This window comes from Gorilla gorilla, chromosome 10, assembly GCF_029281585.2.
Source record: "Gorilla gorilla gorilla isolate KB3781 chromosome 10, NHGRI_mGorGor1-v2.1_pri, whole genome shotgun sequence".
In the NCBI taxonomy this organism is placed as follows: Eukaryota; Metazoa; Chordata; class Mammalia; order Primates; family Hominidae; genus Gorilla; species Gorilla gorilla.
This window is the reverse complement of record NC_073234.2, coordinates 78,436,942-78,457,852: the sequence shown is the minus strand read 5'-3', so window position 1 is coordinate 78,457,852 and position 20,911 is coordinate 78,436,942.

The window sequence follows — 20,911 nt, the reverse complement described above, 5'->3', positions numbered from 1 at the left end:
TTCCAACTCTTGGTCTTAACTTTTATGCTACTGTGCCATGGGGAGTTTAGTGTTATAGAGTAAATTCTTTTATCTAAATCCAAATCCTTTCCATTCGTGTGTTTGTTTTTATAGTTTATAGAACAGAAAAGACCGATTCACAACTGGACCAAGTCTCTAGCCCCTTCCTTTGGGCAGAGTACTCGTCATGTTGAAGTGGTGTTATTCCAATCAGTCTCTGTCCTTAACAGCAGAAATATTCCTAGGTATCTCCCTGAATTATTTAGATTTTTAGGTATTTAGGCCATGTCCAGTTCAAATTAATCAAGAAGGTGATATACCTAATATACCCAAGTCCACTCTTAATAATCAAGATAAATGTATATACTGCCTTAATGTCAAATAATGCCTTTAAAAATACATTGTTCTTCCCAGATATACTCATGCTTTAATGGGTCTAATGTGTACACACACACACACACACACACACACACTCTTAAAAATTACCTTTAAACCAGAGTGGCAAATTATCTTTCTGTACTGACTTATACTAGAAAAGATAGCCCTGCATTGGTAGATAGCCTGGGTTGATGAAAAGATGACATTGGGTTGACAAAAGATAATCCAGAATATTTCTAACTAGATGTCTTAAAAAAATTTTTTTTTGGAGACAGGGTCTCACTCTATCACCCAGGCTGGAGTGCAGTGGCACCATGTGAACTCACTGCAACCTCCACCTCCTGGGTTCAAGCAGTTCTTCTGCCACAGCCTCCCGAGTAGCTGGGACTACAGGCATGCGCCACCGTGCCTCGTTAATTTTGTGTGTTTTTTGGTAGAGATGGGGTTTCACCATGTTGCTCAAGCTGATCTCGAACTTGTGACCTAAAGTGATTCACCCACTTTGGCTTCCCAGAGTGCTGGGATTATAGGCATGAGCCACCGTGCCTAACCTATAACTAGCTGTCTTTAGACATTTTACACTTACCTCATTGTCCTCAGCTTATGCTCATTACAAAGTGAGGAGATGGAGTGAGCTTATCTGTAAAATACCTTATAGCTCTCAGATTTTCTGTTATTATTTTAATTTAAAAATTTCAGTAGTGTTCCTCATCTTGCCCCCTATTTCAGAGATACCCTATCACCCACAAAAAGGTACCTATCTTTTTACAACTGTTTTTTCTGGGATTTAGCAAACCGTTCTGTTGACCTTCTACCATTCTTCTCTGCTAAGTCTTGTCTTCTCTAAATGGGAAGAGATGAGGATAACTTTCTTTTTTTAAATCTCTTGTTTATTTATTTATTTATTTATTTATTTATTGAGACAGGGTCTTGTTCTGTTGCCCAGGCTGAAGTGCAGTGGTGCGATCATAGCTCATTGTAATCAGGAAAGAGCTAGCTTTTTAACTAATGGATTGTGGAAAGATTGTTGTGGTTTTTACTGCAGAAAACTTCCCACTTATTCAGCTATAGAAAATACAATGCTGGCCGGGTGTGGTGGCTCATGCCTGTAATCCCAGCACTTTGGGAGGCTGAGGTGGGCGGACCACAAGGTCAGGAGATCGAGACCATCCTGGCTAACACGGTGAAACCCCGTCTCTACTAAAAAATACAAAAAATTAGCCGGGCGTGGTGGCGGGCACCTGTAGTCCTAGATACTCGGGAGGCTGAGGCAGGAGAATGGCGTGAACCTGGGAGGCGGAGCTTGCAGTGAGCCAAGATCGTGCCGCTGCACTCCAGCCTGGGCGACAGAGTGAAGACTCTGTCTCAAAAAATATATATATACTGTGCTAACAGAAATAGTGTGCTTTTTAATAAAATACTCCAAAGTTTATGTGTTTGTATAACCTTGAGAATATTAGACCTTCTTAGAGAATCTATTCAGAGAGTAAAAAGTATAAAGGAATTAAATAGGACTCTGAAGTCCTGTTTTCTAGCTGAAGACAAATAAAGCTTAGTGAAAGGAAGCTAAGTATGCATGCAACAATCAAAACCAGAAACAACAGTCAGTAGCTGCAAAGATTGCTACCATTTACTCATAAAGTCTTTTCAGATTAGGTGTGTTTTGCACCTGCTTCATTGATTGAGATATATGTGCTACAATGACCATGTTTTTGAAACTTATGGTCTCACACAAAATCTAATCAAGGTTCAGAGTATAAAATCAGGACCACCCCAGATAACCTAGGAAGCATCATCTTTGAGTCATCACTTGGTGGCATCCCCACCCCATGTCATCTTTGACACCATCCCTAACAGAAATAGGAGAAGACACAGGAAGAGATAAGAGTTGGCTCTTTGTTGCGCCATTGCACTCCAGCCTGGGCAACAAGAGTGAAACTCCATCTCAAAAAAAAAAAAAGGAGTTGGCTCTCCATATCCTTGGGTTCCACATATGTGGATTTAACCAACTGTGGATAGAAAATATTTTAAAAAAGGATGATTGTGTCTGTGCTGAACATGTACAGATTTTTTTTGTCATTATTCCTTAAACAATACTGTATAGTATGTATTTACATAGCATTTACATTGTATTCAATTTTGTAAGTAATCTCGGGATGATTTAAAGTATGTGGAACAATGTGTGTAACTTATATGTAAATATTATGCCATTTTATATTAGAGACTTGAGCATCATGGATTTTGGTAACCATGAGGGGAGGAGGAGTCCCACTACCAATCCTCCACAGATACTGAGGAACAACTTGCTTTATGTACAAGAGGATCATCAAGCCTAGAGGATTCCTTAAGGCTACTCTGGTCAAAATGTTCTCAGAATGTTAATAGATATTATATGCCTGAATGGTTTGAAATATCCTGGGATGAACAATTTCTTCTCTAATGACTGGGAGGTTTTATCCTAACAAGCACTATGAATTTTATTGAGGCCAATATGGTGTTCAGTGTTTCCAAAACATTTGACCAGGAGCTTTTGAAAGAGACGGCCACACCTTGGAAAACACTGCTTATTTGCTGATTTCTTCCCTTTTTTTGCCCATAGATTTTTAAAAAAATATGTATTAATGAAATTAAAGTCAGCTCCAAATAGGAGCTGAAATAGGAGAAGAAGGTTATATTTTACTGACTAGCTACCATGTATTCATATTTAGTATCTCATTTAATCTTCATAACATGTGTTGAACAAAAGAAGAAAATAGAATAAAATGGTTAAATAAGCTGTCCAAAGTTGCATAGTCAGGGAGTGTTGCAGCCTCTTGTGTGTGTGTGTGTGTGTGTGTGTGTGTGTGTACACACGTGTATGTGTGTGTTGTGAGAGGGAGAGAAAAAGAAATAAAAGCTAAATTCAGCAAATATTCATTTGACACCTATTCTATGTAATGTTGCTATTCTAAGCACAAGAAGATATTTAGATGTCTCTGAACTCTGAGAGTTTATAATCTAGTAGGGAAGGTATAGTATAGACAAGTATTCATGTAAGACAGATTGTGGTAAATGTACAATTTATTAGAGATAATTATAAATGGGATCAAGCAAGAGGAAAGGGCAAAGGCAGTGTCTCAAAATTGGAGTACCTCAGGGATTAGCCCTTGGAGGTTTTCCATTCTCTGTCTGGACCCATTTACTTGGTGGTTTCCTCTGGTCCCATGACTTTAAATATTATCTTAAGCTAAAGACTGACATATTAATTCTTCTATTCCCTCTCCTGAAATCAAGATCACTGTATCCAATGGCCTATTTAACATTTCCACTTGGATTTTTAATAGACATTTTAACTTGTACAATTGAACTCCTAATACCTCCACTCCCATGCCACACCTTCTAAACCTGTACCACCTGCACTCTTGCCTAACCCAAGTAATGGCCACCTCAGTCCTTTGATATACTCAGTCCAAAACCTTGGAGTCATTCTTGACTACTCTCAATTTTCTTACATTCTACATCAAATCATTAAATTCTATTGGGTCTCCCTTCAGGTTATATATAGAATTGCACCTCTTTTCACCATTGCTGCTACTGCCCTTGTACACCACCCTAACACCAACATTTCTTTCTTTTTGAGGCAGAGTCTTGCTCTGTCACCCAGGCTGGAGTGCTATGGCACAATCCTGGGCCACTGCAACCTCTGCCTCCTGGGTTCAAGCGATTCTCTTGCTCCAGCCTCCTGAGTAGCTGGGATTACAGGCATGCACCACTACACCGGGCTAATTTTTGTATTTTTAGTAGAGACGGGGTTTCACCATGTTGGCTAGGCTGGTCTTGAACTCCTGACCTCAGGTGATCCACCTGCCTTGGCCTCCCAAAGTTCTGGGATTACAGGCGTGAGCCACTGCGCCTGACCACCAAAATTTCTTGCCTAGATGATTGTAGTAGCCTTTCAGCTGATCTCCTCATTTATTTTCTTGCCCATCCACCTTACAACGTAGCATCTAGGGTGATCCATTTAAAACTCTTCATCAGATCATGTCACTCGTGCACAAAACCTTGCAATAGCTTCCCATTTTACTCACAATAAAAGCCAAAGTCCTTAAAATGCTCTACACAGTCCTGTTTCCTCTTTGTTTTCTCCTCCTCCTCCTTTCTTCTCCTCCTCCTCCTCTTTTTCCCTCCTCCTCCTCCTCCTTCTCCTCCTTCTTTCCTTTTTTTTTTTTTTTTTTTTTTTTTTTTTAAGAGACAAGGTCTCTCCCTGTCACTATTATCCAGGATGGAGTGCAGTGCCACCATCATAGCTCACTATAGTCCCCAACTCCGGGACTCAAGCAGTCCTCCCACCTCAGCCTCCTGAGTAGCTGGAACTCTTGAACTCCTGGCCTCAAGCAATCCTCCCACCTAGGCCTTCAAAAGTACTGGGCTTACGGTCAGGAGCCACCATGGCCAGCCTGTTTCTGCTATTCTAATGGCTCATGCTGTTCAAGCCACCAAGCTTCCTCCAGTTCCTCGAATATTTTATGGCATGCTCTGCTTTCAGGGCGTTTCCATTGGCTGCTCTTTCTACCTGGATTTCTAGTCTTCCAAATATCTTCACTGATCACTTCCTCATCTCTTTGATGTTTTTGCTCCAATGCCATTTTCTCAAACTTACCCTGGCTTGTCTGTTTAAAATTATAATTGTTCTGCATTCCACATTAACACTCCCCCTTATTCTCTTCTAATTTTCCCATGACACTCATCATCTTCTAACATGTAATATAATATACTTGGCTATTGTGCTTATTGTTTTTCGTCTATCTCCACCACTCATTTGCTATTCTTGTCTAGAATGTAAACTCGCTGAGCTCAGAGATCCTTATGTGTGTCTGGCACTGCAGAATGAAGGAAGGAAGAGAAAGTCTTCTTGATGGAAGGGATCTGGAAAGGCCTCATGGAGAAACAACATTTCACTGCCAATAGCCTTCAAGGTCTTGGTGGTGCAGAGTCATACGGGTCAAATTTGGGAGACATGGTGCATTAATTTGCTAGAGCTGCCACAAGTTATCACAGACTGGGTGGCTTAAATAATAGAAATTTATTTTCTCACAATTCTGGATGCTGGAAGTCTGAGTTCAAGGTGTGGGTGGAATTGGTTTCTTCTGAGGTGAGGTCTCTCCTCTTGCCTCGTAAATGGTCTACTTTTCACTATGTCCTCACATGGTCTTCTCTCTGTCCTTCTCTGTGCCATAACCTCCTCTTCTTACAAGGAAACTAGTCATATTAGGTTAGGGCTCACCCTAATGACCTCAGTTTAACTTAATCATCTATTTAAAAACACTATATCCAAATATAGTTACATTCTGAGGTACTGGGGGTTATGAGTTCAACATATAAACTTGGAGGACAGCAACGCAGCTCATAACACACTGTGCATCATTGGGTCTGTGTCTGTGGCTCCGGCTCTGGCTGCTTTGACTCAGCCACTCCTACCTGGGATTTTTTCTTTTTTTTTAGTATGAACGTTTTGATGACAATTTGACTTTGCCCCCAAATACAACAAACTAAAAAACTTTCAACTCTTAAAATGTGACAAAACAACAACCCAAGTATCCATCAATAGATGAATGGATAAACAAAATGTGGCATATACATACAATGGAATATTATTCAGCCATAAAAAGGAATGATGTCCTAGCATGTGTTACAACATGGGTGAATCTTGAAAACATTATGCTAAGTGAAATAAGGCAGACATAAAAGGATAAATATTGTATGAGTCCATGAATATGCTTAGAATAGGAACATTCACAGAGACAAAAAGTTGAATGGTGGTTACCAGGAGCTGGGGGAAGTGGAAAGAGGGGGAGTTATTTTTAGTGGGTACAGTGTTTCTGTTTGGGATGACAATTCTGGAACTAGATGGTACTGGTTATACAATATTGTGAATAATGCTGAATTGTATACTTACAAATGGTTAAAATGATAAGAAAAAACAGTTACTGAGTAACATATAAGGAGACAACCTTTTTCTTGAGTCTCTGTCTGAAGTGTGGGGTGAGAATATGATGAGAGTGAAGGACAAGGAATGTGGTGGTAAATAGGCCAAGTCCTCAGCATCGCGAGGCATTTAAAATGCACGTGAAGTGCATTTCAGGAAGGGCCAGCCATCCCTATAAGCCAAATGCCTGTTAGTTTAAGAGAATTAACTTGTATCTTGAGTGATCTATACTTCAAATTCTCAGATTAACCTTTGAAAGTTTAGGATGTTGAAGATATAATTTTGGAGCCATTGTGTGATTATTTTTTCTTACTTCCTAATAACCCAAGAAAGTCTCTCAAGTTTTCAACACTTTTTTTTTTTTAGCACTCCTAGTAATGTATGTTATATTTAATATAATGAAACTCTTTCACAAGGATGATTATGGGTAAGGGGATTGATATCCTCTGAAAGGCTAACATAGTTATAAAGAACTTTTAAAACCTTTATTTAAAATAAAATTATTATGAATATAATATATTAGAAGTCCTCTTATCTAGTGTAGCTGAGACTTGAGGTTGGTTGATAAATTGAAAAATGTGGTGAAAGCCAGGATCATAAAAGTGATAACATGCATATCTTAAACTTTTTAACTTAAAATACACAAATGTACATTCATTCATTAATCTTTTCATACAAAAGCAAGGCTTTTCATTGAGTGTGAATTTGCTGATTGGAGTTCTGTTTGGTGTTTCTTTCCTAAAGGATATTCATAATTCCAAAATGCAGTTTCACTGCATTTAAAGTGGAGGAAGAAATTAAAATTTTTCATGAAGAAATATGGAAACCTTCTAAATTTTTATGATCTCATTTCACCTACTTTAGCTAATTTTTTTCAACTTGGCTTTATGAAGTCTTTCCAAATATTCAACTTAGTTTCATAGAAATAGCCCGCTTTCTCTTCATGCTTGTATTTAAATATTTTATTAACTTATATAATTAAGAAAAGTACAACTGGCTTAACAGGTGGGGAGACAAATGGAGTAAACTTTTGGTAAGCATGTGGAAAGCCTGCTGATCTAAGCATTTGGATGCTGTGGGCATCAGCCAGGAAGGTTTAGAAAGGGTATGGAGAATATTCATTCATTTGGCAAGTTTGCTGAGTGGACATTGGCTGAGGGAGTTTAAACTGTATGCGCTCCTAAAATCCATATAACACTGAAATGAACAAAGTAAAAGTCTGCCATAATAGATGGGTTGGGGACAGAGGAAGTGATGTATATTGAACAGGATCAAGAGCTACTATGTTTAGGTACTTTTTTATGATCTACTTCAACATGGACAATGTAAGGTACCTATACTCAAATGTCTCTCGAGTCAAAATGGGACATGAAATTGTCCTGATTCATGAAAATAGCCCCAAAGCAATGTCTTCTGTGGGCTCCCTGTGAACAGAGAGAGTGAAGTTGCTTAGGCAACGCTAAGATTCTTAAGCAGAGATATTGTGGACAGTGGGAGGATCTTCTTCTTTCTCCTTCCTTCTTCTTTCTTTCCTCTTCTTCTTCAGGATCTCCCTTCCTTCTTTCCTTCTCCTCCTCCTCCTCCTTCCTCTCCTCTTCCTCCTTCTCCTCTTTCTTTTTCTTCCTCTTCTTTTGCCACTGCCACCTTCTTCTTCTCCTTCTCCCTCTTCCTCTTCCTCCTCCTCCTCCTCCTCTTCTTCTCCTCCTTCTTCCACTTCCTCTTCCTCTTCCTCTTCTTCTTTCTTCTTCTTTCTTTTCAAGGTGGGATCTCGCTGTTTTTCCCAAGCTAGATTTGAACTCCTTGGTTCAAGTGATCCTTCTGCCTCACCCTTCTAAGTACCTGGGACTACAGGTATTAGTCCTTGTGCCTGGCTGTTTTTTTCCCACTTTGGAGTGAAAAAGAACTTATCACACATGGAAGGCATGTGCCTTTGGCAATGTAGATGTGACAGTTACCCTAGAAACTTCTAAGGCTCCTAGGTAGAATTAGGCCTGTGGGATTAGGCTTATGGCTCAAGGATGCAGCCCTGACCTTTTAGCGTCCTGACATTTTTTTTTTTTCCTCTTTGGCTACTTGCCTTGGCAAGAATTTTAGCCTTAGCATATGACTGGGTGTCCTAGCTTAGCTAGTCAAGCTGACGAAGGGGTAATTTTTACCACCAGCTAGAAAGAAGAACTTCTTCCTAAGGTCTGCTGAGTCTCAGCAGCTCAGAGAGAGCCACAGAGAATCACAGTTGTGAGCCTAGAGTGGAGGCAGCTCTCTTAACACCAGGCCTCCTGGACTCAGCAGCTCTGTGGGGGTTTCTTAAGTGCATTGTGAAGGTATTGATAGAACTGAGGGGCTGGAGAGACTCATCTCTCCCAAAATTTGGCCTAAGGGTAAGGTCTAGCATTTAACTGTTGTGATCTCTTGTGGTTCCAGGCAAGGAATCCATACAATAAGACAATTTATAGCCCCGCTCCCCATCCCCCCAACCCCCCCCCCCAACCCCCACCCCCACCACTTAATACTAGAAGAGTGGGGAATTCTAAACACTTAGTAAAAGACAGGAGAAAATTGTTCCTCATAAACCATCCTTGCCATCTTGTCCCTGTGGTCATATAATCACAATGAAAATTACTCATGGTTTTACAGTCTCATCTCCTTCCCACTTTATGAAAATTAAGATGAATATACACTTCCTATAAAGCAAGTGTGGTTTTATATTGCTCTGTGTAAGGTCCTAGAGGCTTTATACAAATACAGAAGAAACACATTTCACTCACCCAATATTTTGTATAATAGTAACAGGACAAAAAACACACAGGAACACTCACAGTTTTACAAACCAAGAAGAAAATGTCACCAGCCATTGACTGTCATATATGAACATATTATTTGGCATGTAGCAGGCTGACAAATCTACAGCATCTACACAGTCAAGAGCTTGGTGTAATACAATTTCTCTAGGTTAAAATTAACTCCAATTTAACCTACACAAATGTTGCTAATTATTCACATCCTTATTGATGACAAGCAGATAAAAACCTCTAATTTCCAACTAGAGGTGTTATCTCAAAACGATGAGTTGACCAGATGTTTAAAATAGTTAGAGGCCTTTCTGGCTAGCACAGGGAAGATGGCACACATAGATATGTAGGACAAATCATCTTGGGAAAACAAGTTGGCCTAAGACATGCTGACTGCACAAGCTCCAACAGAAGAAACAACAAAACTGCTTAAGGCTCAGGTCTAATAGAGATTTGCTGGTTCTTCATTTTATTGTTTCTTTCTTCTAAATTTTTGAGATGAAGCTACTCAAGAAGAATGGGTATGCCTAAGTTAACAAAAAGGTTGAAAATGTTGAATATTTTCAAGAAAGCAACATTTTAAGGTCCCATTGTTGTTAGAATAAAAATATAGTGGGCATTGTTGAAGATACTATTTATAGAGGATGTTTATAAAACTGAATGAAATTTTAGACCTGCTGTCTAAATTTGGGGTAAAAAACTCAAATGCTTTCGGGGCCAGTCAGTTGTCACAAATGAGTGAAACTGACTAGAAGCCAAATAATAGGAAGTAGTGGAAACCAAGGAAAGCAAGGATTGCTGCTCTGTCAGGAGTGCAATGGGTGCTACCCAGCAACAGCTGATTGTTGCCAGGACAGAATGCAGGCCCAGTGTAATCCAATCTTTTGATTTTTCAAAGGAAATGCACACTCTAAAGAGAAATCTGGATTTTCATGTAAAATCCTCTTACATATAAATATTGGCAGCCAAATCAAAATATTAAAAGAAAGTTGTAAAACAAACAGTACACATCTATGGATGAAATTTAGTCTGATGACCTACAGCTTTGACCCCTGATAAATGCTTTAACAAGTTTTGGAGTAACATTCATGGCCATTAATCCAGTGATGTATGATCTTCTTAATCTTTTTTATCTTCAGCATTAAAAATTAATACAAAGCTTTTATTTGCACATTCTTGCTACATGTAGTCTTTCCAAACTGTCTTCCACACAGCAGCCAGAGTTACAACAAAGATCTTAACTGTCACCCCCATTCCCTGAGTTCTAAAACCTATGATGATTCCTTAGTGCCTGCAAGAGATTTTCCACACATACAATGACCTTTTCAATTTGAATCTAACCTATTTTTCTGAATTTATCTCTGGACATTGCTGCCCTGCCTCCCTGTGTTCTGGTCATACCAGATTACTCATCATTCCCCCAAACTGGAAGTCATTACCCACTTATGTGACTTTGCTAATGCTATTCCCTTCTCCTGAAATGCTTTTCCTCCCTATTCCTGGTCAACACCCAACTCAAATACCTCCTCCTCTTTTTAGTCTTCTCGGATTCAGCCATCCTCAGGAAGTTTAGTTATTCTGTGTTCCTATTAATGAAATGCATACTTTACTAGGGAACTTATGACATTGTAGCATACTGATTTGTTTTTGTGTCTGTATTTTCAGACAGGTAGTGGGCACACTGCAAGATATATCCTCAACTCTTAAAATTGTAGGTACAATTTTTTATTAACTCAAATTTAATACAATGCTATATAAAAAGAAATAAAAATGTTGCATATTTAATCCAACTGATGGACTCCCAAAAGATTGTTTATAAATAAAAATTAATAAATGGAATCAGACTTTTATACTGGGAAACTTATCTAGAAGAGTTATTTTGTAAAAAGAAGAATGCATTTGAAATTCCCAAGGCTGGTCATACGTATACCTACTTATACATTGTGATTTGAGGGGACAATAAACCTCCCAGTATTTTGGATCTGTCTAATATAGTGCCCGATGGACTTAATTACTCCTTAAGGGTGCACTGTTCAGCATGGTAGCCATTAACCACATGTGGCCACTTAATAAAAATTTAATAAAATTTAAAATTTATCAACATTTTTCAATCCCCCTAGCCACATTTCAAGTGTCCAATAGCCACGTGGGCTAGTGGTGACTATATTGGACAGGAGAGATATAGAATATTTCTATGTCAGCAGAAATTTCTATTGAAGAGCACTGTCCTAAGAGATTTCATCAAGAGATGGGAATTACAATAGGGGGAAAGGCAATTCATCTTCTGGTAAAGATGGTGAGTTAGCTGGTAATCACTCCTAGGCAATAGTCTGTATCAGGAGCCAGTGAAGTACAATCCATGGACTAAGTCTGACCCTCAACCAGTTTTGTAAGTAAAGTTTTATTGGAACATAATCATAACATCTTAATTAACTTATTGTCTATGGCTGCTTTCAAGTTCAATGTCAGAGTTGAGGAGTTGAGATGAAGATTATGTTGTCTGCAAGCCAAAAATTTCTGGCCCTTTAGGGAAAAGTTTGCTGCTCTTGGTTTATATGATTGATTCCATATTTATTTTGCCACTAAATAAAAAAGATTAGGAATAGGGACTCTGATGAGCTTAGAAAAAAAGGAGAAAGAATGGAGGGAGGCTTCTTAGTGAGTGAGATTGGGGAACTAAAAATGAACATATCCAACATTTATTTTGATTCATCTGGAAATACCAATAATGACTTCTCAACATTGAAATTAAATAACAGGATGATAATTTAGGAAAATTTCACCCTTTAAATTTCTGTGCTACACAGAGCAACATGTTTAGTTTCTCTGACTAAATCATTAAAGTCTTTGGGAAATTCTGGGATTAATAAGTATTTGTTAGATGAATGAATGAATGAATCTGTAAAATTAGGAATTAAAACAAAATGATCTCCAAGACGTCTTCTGGTGAACAGATTTATCTTGGTTGGAAATTTTACATGCTAGATTTAAAAAAAAAAAAAAAACAAGATATATCTGAACAAAGATCCAGTTCCTGCTCTCTGAGATGACCCTGGGCAATGCTGAGGTAGACAGGCATCTCCAGGTTAAGTACATGCAAATCACACAAACTAACCCAGAAACACAGGCATCAACACAGCACACTGCTGACGGTGGGTACATTTTAGAGGTGAGATGTAAAGATAGCCTGCAGATTTTCACATTTAGATTTCACAGAGTGAAGGGCAAAGGTTAGGACACTTCTTAAGCAATCCAAGAGTCTGAGGAAGCTTATTCATTTTGAGTTGCTACTTGTGTGAGGGTCTGTAGTAATAACTGAGTGCCAAGTGAAGTGGGAGATGCTCTCTCTGTCCTAAAAACAGAAGGAGACTTGGTAATGCAGGATATTTTCTTGACCCCGTTGTGAGATTCGCGACAGGGGTGGCCTGTTTACTCAGCCCACCCTGTTCAACCCCTCGCGGGAGGCAGCATGTGAACGAATGGGTGTGGGAACCAGAGTGAGCAAGTGCAGGAACCGGCCGGCTGCTTTAGTGCCAGCAGGAGCAAACTCCATGCAGGCCCTGTGGCAGTGTCCAGGTGGGGGTGCTTATGACCCCAAGGCTCCAGAGGGTGTGTTACAATGCTCTCTTAACTCCACTGTCCACAGACAGCAGAGTGTTATCAGCTTAGTGGGCTCTTTGCCTCCTCATGTGGGGCAGTTGCCCTCCACCAGCAAGGGCAAAGGGCCAGTGTGACAGCCTTTTTGGGTACCCATACTTGGTGCATCCTGAGTTCTTGCCTGGTGCCCAAAAGGAATGAGGTCATGCAGATGAATTGAAGGATGGTGAATGTGGAGAACTTTACTGAGTGATCAAAGTGGATTTCAGCAGAGAAGGGAGCTGGAAAGGGGATGGGAATGGCAGATTGCTCTTTCCTGAAGTCAAGCCACCTCTGTCCCTCTCTTCCAAAGTCAAGTTGCCTCATTCTGATGTCCAGCCGTCATCTCTGAAGTCAGGTCACTTCTCCCTGATGTCCAGATGCTTCTCCTCTCTACTGGCTGAGTCTGGGGTCTTTATAGGCACAGGATAGTGGGCAGGGGTGGGCCACAGGTAGTTCTGGAAAAGGAAACATTTGATTGGTAAAGACACTATTCAGAAAGAACCAGTCAGGAGAGCGCGGGCACACACGGGTGGAAGTTCTCACTTTGGGCCACTGGGTTTCAGGCTTTTCAGCTTGAAGGTGGGGTTTTGCCAGGGACCTGCCCCTGTCTGCCTAGAGTTTCTCTGTGTCCTGTTTCTATCATTGGCAGATTCTTTGGGTTGATGCAACACGTGACAACCAGATACGGGGCTCAAATTCTCATCTTCCCAATAATTTTCCTTTATTTCACAGTTTGTGAAAATGTGCCTGAGCAACACCTCTGCTGTGGTGAGCCACAGGAGAGGCCTTGACAATTTGTAAGATGATAAGCCTTTTGTTATTGAGTTTCAGAAATTCTTTTGATTGGCTTTGTAGTCTCTGAAAAAAGATCAAGTCAGGGATGAAAATAAACATAAGACTTCAGGGAAATTTATACTGTTCTGTCTTTGACATACTGACGTTGGAGCAAAATATAGGTCTTCTTTCTCAAGGATCACTACTTTGATAACATTTACTATTACAAAAATAAATAGAAGTTAAGCCAGGAGTGAAGCATTGCAAAACTTTTGCCAAGGGCATTGTTATATATTAAGCCTTACGTTCCTGTGAATCATTTCCTTCCTTCCTTCCTTCCTTCCTTCCTATCTCTCTTTCTTTCTTTCTCTCTTTCTTCCTCTCCTTCCTTCCTTCCTCCCTTCCTTCCTTTCTTCCTCCCTTCCTTCCTTCCTTCCTTCCTTCCTTCCTTCCCTCCCTCCCTCCCTGTCTCTCTCTCTCCTTTTCTTTCTTCTCCCTTCCTTCCTTCCTTCCTTCCTTCCTTTTTTCTTTCTCTCTCTCTCTCTTTCCCCATCTTTTTCTCTTCTTTCTCTCTCTGTCTCTCTCTCTCTGTGTCTCTTTCTCTCTTTCATTCTCTTCTGTCTTTCTCCCCACTTTTCTTTTGTCTCCCTCTCACTCTTCTCCTGGAAATATTCCAATGGATTACATAAAACACCTTCTAAAAAGCAGAAAGATATTAAATTGGACCATGAGAGGTATAAGGCACAAAGAAATTCTTCAACATATCTGAAGGAAGGAAGAAATAAACAGAATCAAATTCTTGTTTACATATTGGCCAGCAACTCATTTTCCCCACTTTGTGATGTTCTTTTCTGCCATCTTGGAGGTCCTTTTACTGTTGATATTTAGTTATTTCATCAGTTACAGTAATTGATATCTCTGCTTGGGATTATCACATAACATCAACATGTGGTTCTTGTGTAACTATTAAAACTTTGCAGATAAAATATCAAAAAGAATACATAGAAAGCTATTGGAGTTCTCAATTGTCTCCCCACCTCCACCCATTTCTCCAAATAATAGTTTGTCTTTTTAAATTAAGAAATTCAAAGATAGAAATCTTTGTGACAGATTGAAGGAGAGATTTAAATGAAATTAATTAACTATAAATCGTTGATTAAATACATTTTTTAATAAACCACACAGTTTCCTTTCTGCTGCTAATCACTAATTAACCTGAAATCATTCAGTTAAAAATCCCTACAAGTTTAATTTTGTTTTTCATCGTTTAAACTAACCCATTTAATTAGAAGTTTACTCAATTTTTTAATATTCAGTTAAAAGATGGTGTCTGATGTGGTCAGGTAAAATTTCAATCTTTGGATTCAAAATTCTCAGCTGGATCACAGACTGATTTGAATGCACCACATGTGCTTTTCTGGAGCCCCTGGTTGGACACAGAGTACTAAGACAGACTCAAAAAAGCATAAACATTTATTAAATAAATATGTACCCTGGCTCTTTAGCAAATGACACCTTAAATTAGACATTTTTATAAACAAAGTTGAAAAATAAATAGAAGATGTGATTTTACCCAGGAAAATAATTTTAAAGTGCACTGGGGATTGGTGGTGGAAAGACTATTAACAAACAATAAAATGACTGAAAGTTGAAGGGAGAGGAAATAAGAAGAACTGAACATGAAGTGTTCCCAGATTATCAAGTTGTAGTTTTCGCATGTGTGTGCAAACACAAACTTGTGCATATATATAAATTGCACACCTTATTAATTTGAGGTTTCCAATACTTATAGTATATTAGACTAAGCTGGGATCTGTTAGCATCTGCCCTCCTGACATTCTAGTCATTTAATACCTATGTACTGTACTCATCGCCTTGTCCAGGTCCTCCAATTACCACCCACACCTGCCAATTCAGCTGGGCTGGGATTGAATCCTATTTCCATAGAACTTTATAAAATCTCTCAGCCAGGGTCGGAGTTACCTTTGTTTTCTGAAGTCCTTTTCAGGTAGCAGAAAGTGGGGCTAAGTCTTGCTTTGATTGTGTGCTTGAGTGTATTTTTTCCTTTTGTGGATCTCTGGGTTCTTATCCATCTGCCTTGCTCTGCTGTCCTTATTTTTGTGCTGCCTACCTTGACTTCTCACATGCTATTTGAATTCTGAAATAAAGTCTGGTCTGGAATTTGGTGCCTGGATGAGTCCTTGCTCCTGGATGCTTTCCTTATTCAGGGGTCTCACCTCTGCCTGACCACATACTTCTGGGACAAGCCTTCCCTGTCTGTCATCACACTTCCCTGTGGCTATCGTCCAGTCTTTATTCCTAGCCCTAACTTATCCCTTTGGCCTGAGTCCTTCTGGACTTGATGGCTTCCTACGGTCTCAACCCTGGTAGCCCCATACCCCACAGCATTATGGAACTCAGTTGTCATGTTACTGGCCTCCAACACCCCTAATCTTTCTGAGGCTTTTCTTTTTTTTTTTTTTTTTTGTCTGTGATTGAGGTTAGACTAGTGTTCTTTGAGGTCCCTTCCAGATCTAATGCATGATGATTCTATCTACTTCAATCACAACCTAAAATAGTAGGAATGAGGAGAAGGCTTTAACAAAACTTGTTATAACTAAGAACTTTATCCTGTGTGGATCAGGAGGAGGCGCCCATGTGGGTCTATGGTTTTCCTGCTATGTTTTTGGTCCTGACTTGCCTGAACAGCAGTGGGTATAGAAAAGGACAGTGAGTGACTTGTCCTGGGATTAGGGTTCAGCTTTGAGTCTCCTGCTCATGATCTTTCCTTCAAGACCTATAGGTCTCTTTTTATTTTTATGCTTTCCAAATAAGTGGTTTGTTTTCTTTCTCTTTCTTTCTTCTTTTTCTTTCTTTCTTTCTTTCTTTCTTTCTTTTCTTTCTTTTCTTCCTTCTGTCCTTCCTTCCTTTCTTCCTTCCTTCCTTCCTTTCTCTCTCCCTCCCTCTTTCTTTCTTTCATTCTTTCTTTTTCTTTCTTTCTCCTTCCTTCCTTCCTCCCTTTCTTTCTCTTTCTTTCTCTCCTTCCTTCCTTCCTTTTTCTTTCTTTCTTTCTTCTTTCTTCTCTTTCTTTCTTCTTTAGTTCAACTTCAGCTGTTTCTTCTTCACTTAAAAAATCCACCCTGAGCTTCTCGACCTGCATTTGATACATGGTCCAGTGCTTTCATATTCTAGCCTCCAGGTCTGACTGTGGCAGGTGTACTTAAGCATTTAGGGATTTCTCCGTCAATGAGGATCTTTCAAATGTTCCTGAGAGATAGTTTGAGTAGGTCAATAGCTAAGATGAAAATAGGATTTGGAATTACTAGAGAGTTAAAATTATTTTAAAAATAAGGAAATGTTGGCCAAAGACTAATGTATGATAATAGTTCTTTTATTAAAAGAACTGGTTATTTATGATAGCAGAAGGCAGCCTAATTTGTCTTTTAGTAATGTAAAAAACTACCCATTGAGAAGCCATGTTAGTTGATAAAATGCTATTCAGTTGTCCTTATTCATGCATTGTCTTTATTTTAATGACTTGGAAAAGCTTATTTAGAAAGATGTTCCAATAATAATTTGGAGGTAGGGACTAGGATTGTAGAGTTTGTTACATGAGAAAACCATGAAAACTTTGAAACAGTTCTTTTCATATTATTGTATAAAAATTGTGGGTTTATGCTTTGAGCAGGTTCACCCCCCTTTCATATAAAGAACTATAAAGAGTTGATTTCTCTTTATCATGGGAGGATATTATGTTCTATTTATTCACCTTCATAATAATCACATAGGTCTTCTGAAATAATTGTAATGCACTGCTTTCAAAGTAGCCTAAAATAGATTATATAGAATTTCACAAAATTTGCAAGGTGGTTTCAAATACCATTCTCACCATTTTATAGTTTGGTAGAGTGGAATAGTGCAGATTATGATTTTAGTTGAGTTTCACCAGTTGTCTTCTAGTAACAATCAAGTTATAAAGAGATACCATTCTGTCTCCTAGAAATTTCAGCTTGATGCCAACACTAGAGCATGTATTCATGTTCCTTTTAAGGCGTATAAAATTGGAACACTAATTTTCATCCCTGACCTGTACTCTATGAATCTCTCACATAAAGTGCTGATCACAGTGCCAGATACAAAAGCAGGTACATCATAAACTCTAGTTTCATTTCTCCTTGCTTCACTTTCAGGTACTCTAAATACCAAAAGACTCTGAACAGAATGCACATCTTAGCCTCCTTAGCTCCCTAGAAAATCATATCCAGCATGAGTTCAGATCAGGTGATATCCTGGAAAGCTTGGAAAGCCTCAGATTTGTCCGTTACTTGGAGCATAAAAAAATCCTAGCATGTTCCAGGGTGGGACTCTTGCCAAGACCATGTGCCTGAGAGGTTGCCAGTGCACAGTAGGGTGTTTCTCAGCTTTTGAATGTGTTAATGACCATGGAATGCTATTGTGTAGATCAGCCTGAAAGTACTGTTTAAGAAAGCAAGATCACAAACGATGCATTTAAGTAAGTCATTTCTTCACACTATATTGGTTATTCATAAGTTGCATCAAATTGAAGATACAGGTTCACAAAAAGTAAATTGATCCTAGATTTTAATCGAATGCAGGCTAAGTAAGTGCTTATCTTAGAACTATATTTCTATTTCTTTATGAGAATATTAGAGTTAAAAGTTTGTTACTTTAATATAGTATAGTTGATTTAGTAGTAAAGATTTGGAAAAAATTAAGTCCCCAAATATAACAAGTACTAATATATTTAAAATATAGAAGATTTTTTTTTAAAAAAGAAGGTGTGGCTAGCTGAGTAGTTTTTGAATTACGTTAAGCACATGTTGCCAATGTTTATTAGTAAAAGTTCAAACCTGTGACATATTTGTTAGCTCAAATACAAATACACAAAACTTCAACTCAAATATATTTTCTTGCACGACAAAAATCTGACTAATGAAGCAACAACAAACATCTTTTGGGAAAGATGGAAAATCGAGCTGAGAAAAGATGGGGAAATATTTTTTATTGTCCACTAGATGTCAGTACTGAACTGGCAAAACATCTGTGCCATGGTGCTCTTAGACAACATGCTATTAATTTATAATAAAAGGTATCTGACAGCTTTATTCTGATGAATTATGGGAATCCAAAGCATAATTCCCAGCCTTTGGTTTATAAATTGTCATTGATTTTAATGTTCTTTGTAAAGTTGTGGCATGCAACAAATTTTCCTGCCAAGAGCTGTTAAATAAATAGTCATCCTTTGCTCTGAGTAGTACATTGAACTTGTTAGACTGATGAGCAGAACCAATTGATGGTTATCCATAAACCATTTATGACAGATGCACAGCAGCAATTCAAACAATTATTGAATGCATTCATTATATATTTTTAAAAAAATCTCAAGTGAACCAAAAGGAATATCACAGGTAATAGACCGTAGCAATGCCACACAATTCTTTATGAGCTACTTCCTGATTGACAGGTGACTAGAACTGTTGTAGGATTTTCTGAGGGCTCATCAAACCTCACTGGAATTATTTGGTTTTCTCTATTGTGCGATTTGGCATCCCAAAAGTATATTGCATGCCTTTTCTAAAGAAAGATGGTTATTGTAAAGACAGAAGCTTTTGTTCATGTAAAGATCTCTTACAAACTGGCATGAGAACAAAAGAAAGCTTATGCCTGAGATATAATTTCAGTGCATTTGGAGATTCAGTTTATGTATATGGGAATGTGAAATTTGGACGTCTATGATGACCAGTAAGTACTTAATCACTTTAAGCAAAGGTTCTATCTCCTAGAAAAATTCTCCACTGGCCTTATGCTGTTGTATTTGATTTCACTCTCTGAAAACACTTAACATCCTTGGCGGTTTTCAGAAGGACCCTCGTTTGCCTTTGTTCTTTGTTTGAAACTGTCCCGCATGTTCTGTTGCTATGTCAGGGACCACCTCTCCTCCCCAGAAGTGGCTTTCAGGGATGTAGCCTCCAGTCTGTTGTTTGTACAATGTTTTAAGACTTCTTTGGGATCAAAGTAAAGTGACCTAAGCATGTAAAATTCTGTTAATGGTGCTATTTGTAAAAGTACACCAGCAAACTACCTTTAGGCACAGTTAAGTAGTGAAACAGTGCATTAAAGAGTGAGGAGCTGACTCTAATGTTCTATCCTTGATTTCCTTTTTTTAAATCTATTGCTCTAAATGTTGTGATATGCCAGGAGTGCACAAGCTGGACATGTCTCCCCAGTTTCTCTTTGAAAAGGATAAGTCCATGGGCTGAGGACCTCTGATCATACTCTGAATTCCTCAGAAAAATTGGAAGATAGTTTTCATTTAGTGTCGTGTTCTTCAGATTTAAAAATAAAATATTCTTTTTAAGAAAAAAACATTAGGAAGACTGAGAGCTTGATACACATATGGCTGCCTTTTACAAGTCATTATGATCTGTCACATAAATACTGTATTTACTGACATTTCAAAATGTGGACTCTAATCTCCACACACATTTATTTTTTTAATAGTTGCTTTTCATTGCAAGCTTCAGTCCAACAAATAACATGAGAAAACATGCAACATGGTCCATAGGTTCGACTATCAATGTCATTACTCTTTAAAAAGCTCAAAGACAGTCGAATTCAGAGTATAAAGCATTTAAACCTAAATCCAGTTAAACTAAATGGAGTGGGGTGGAAAGTTAGTGAGAGGAGTCATTTTGAGCCCTGATACAGTTTTTCACTGCAAGGGATGAATGGTAGCTGTGTATTGCAGTGTATTTTTCGAAAGCTATTTTAATACTTTCCTTTACCTAACTCTCAGACTTTCACCATCTCTTCTGTTTATCAACAGTGAGAACTCTTGAGCTGCATTAATCAGCTGCAGTGGCATTTCAAACAGGCAGTATTACTCTATGCAGTTACCAGTGTTTAAAAATTTACATTCTTTGTCCAACATTGTGACCACCTGTGGCCAATCAATTTGATCCATAGACTCAGCAGCTTTTTCTGTGCCGAGGGTAACTCGAAAAGACTGTTTCTCAGGCTAATGCTTCTGGGGACCATCGGCTCAAGCAAAAATTGGGTGTGGTGAAATGGGGATGGAGTAAAATAGTCTTTTGGAATTTTGTTGAAAACTTGTGTGACTAGTATTTTGGATAATTTTTACTCATGCAAATTATCCATATAATTCCCTTGAAGTAAATATTGTAAAAATGTTGCATCTAAAAGTGACTAAGGCTAAATAAAATAACTGATCAAATCTAGAGAGGAAAAAAAATAATTCTTTTGACGAAGTAAAATGTTCATTTTTCAATCAGTTTATTTATTTAGTCACTGAATATATATCAAGCTCCTGCAACAGGCCGGGTAC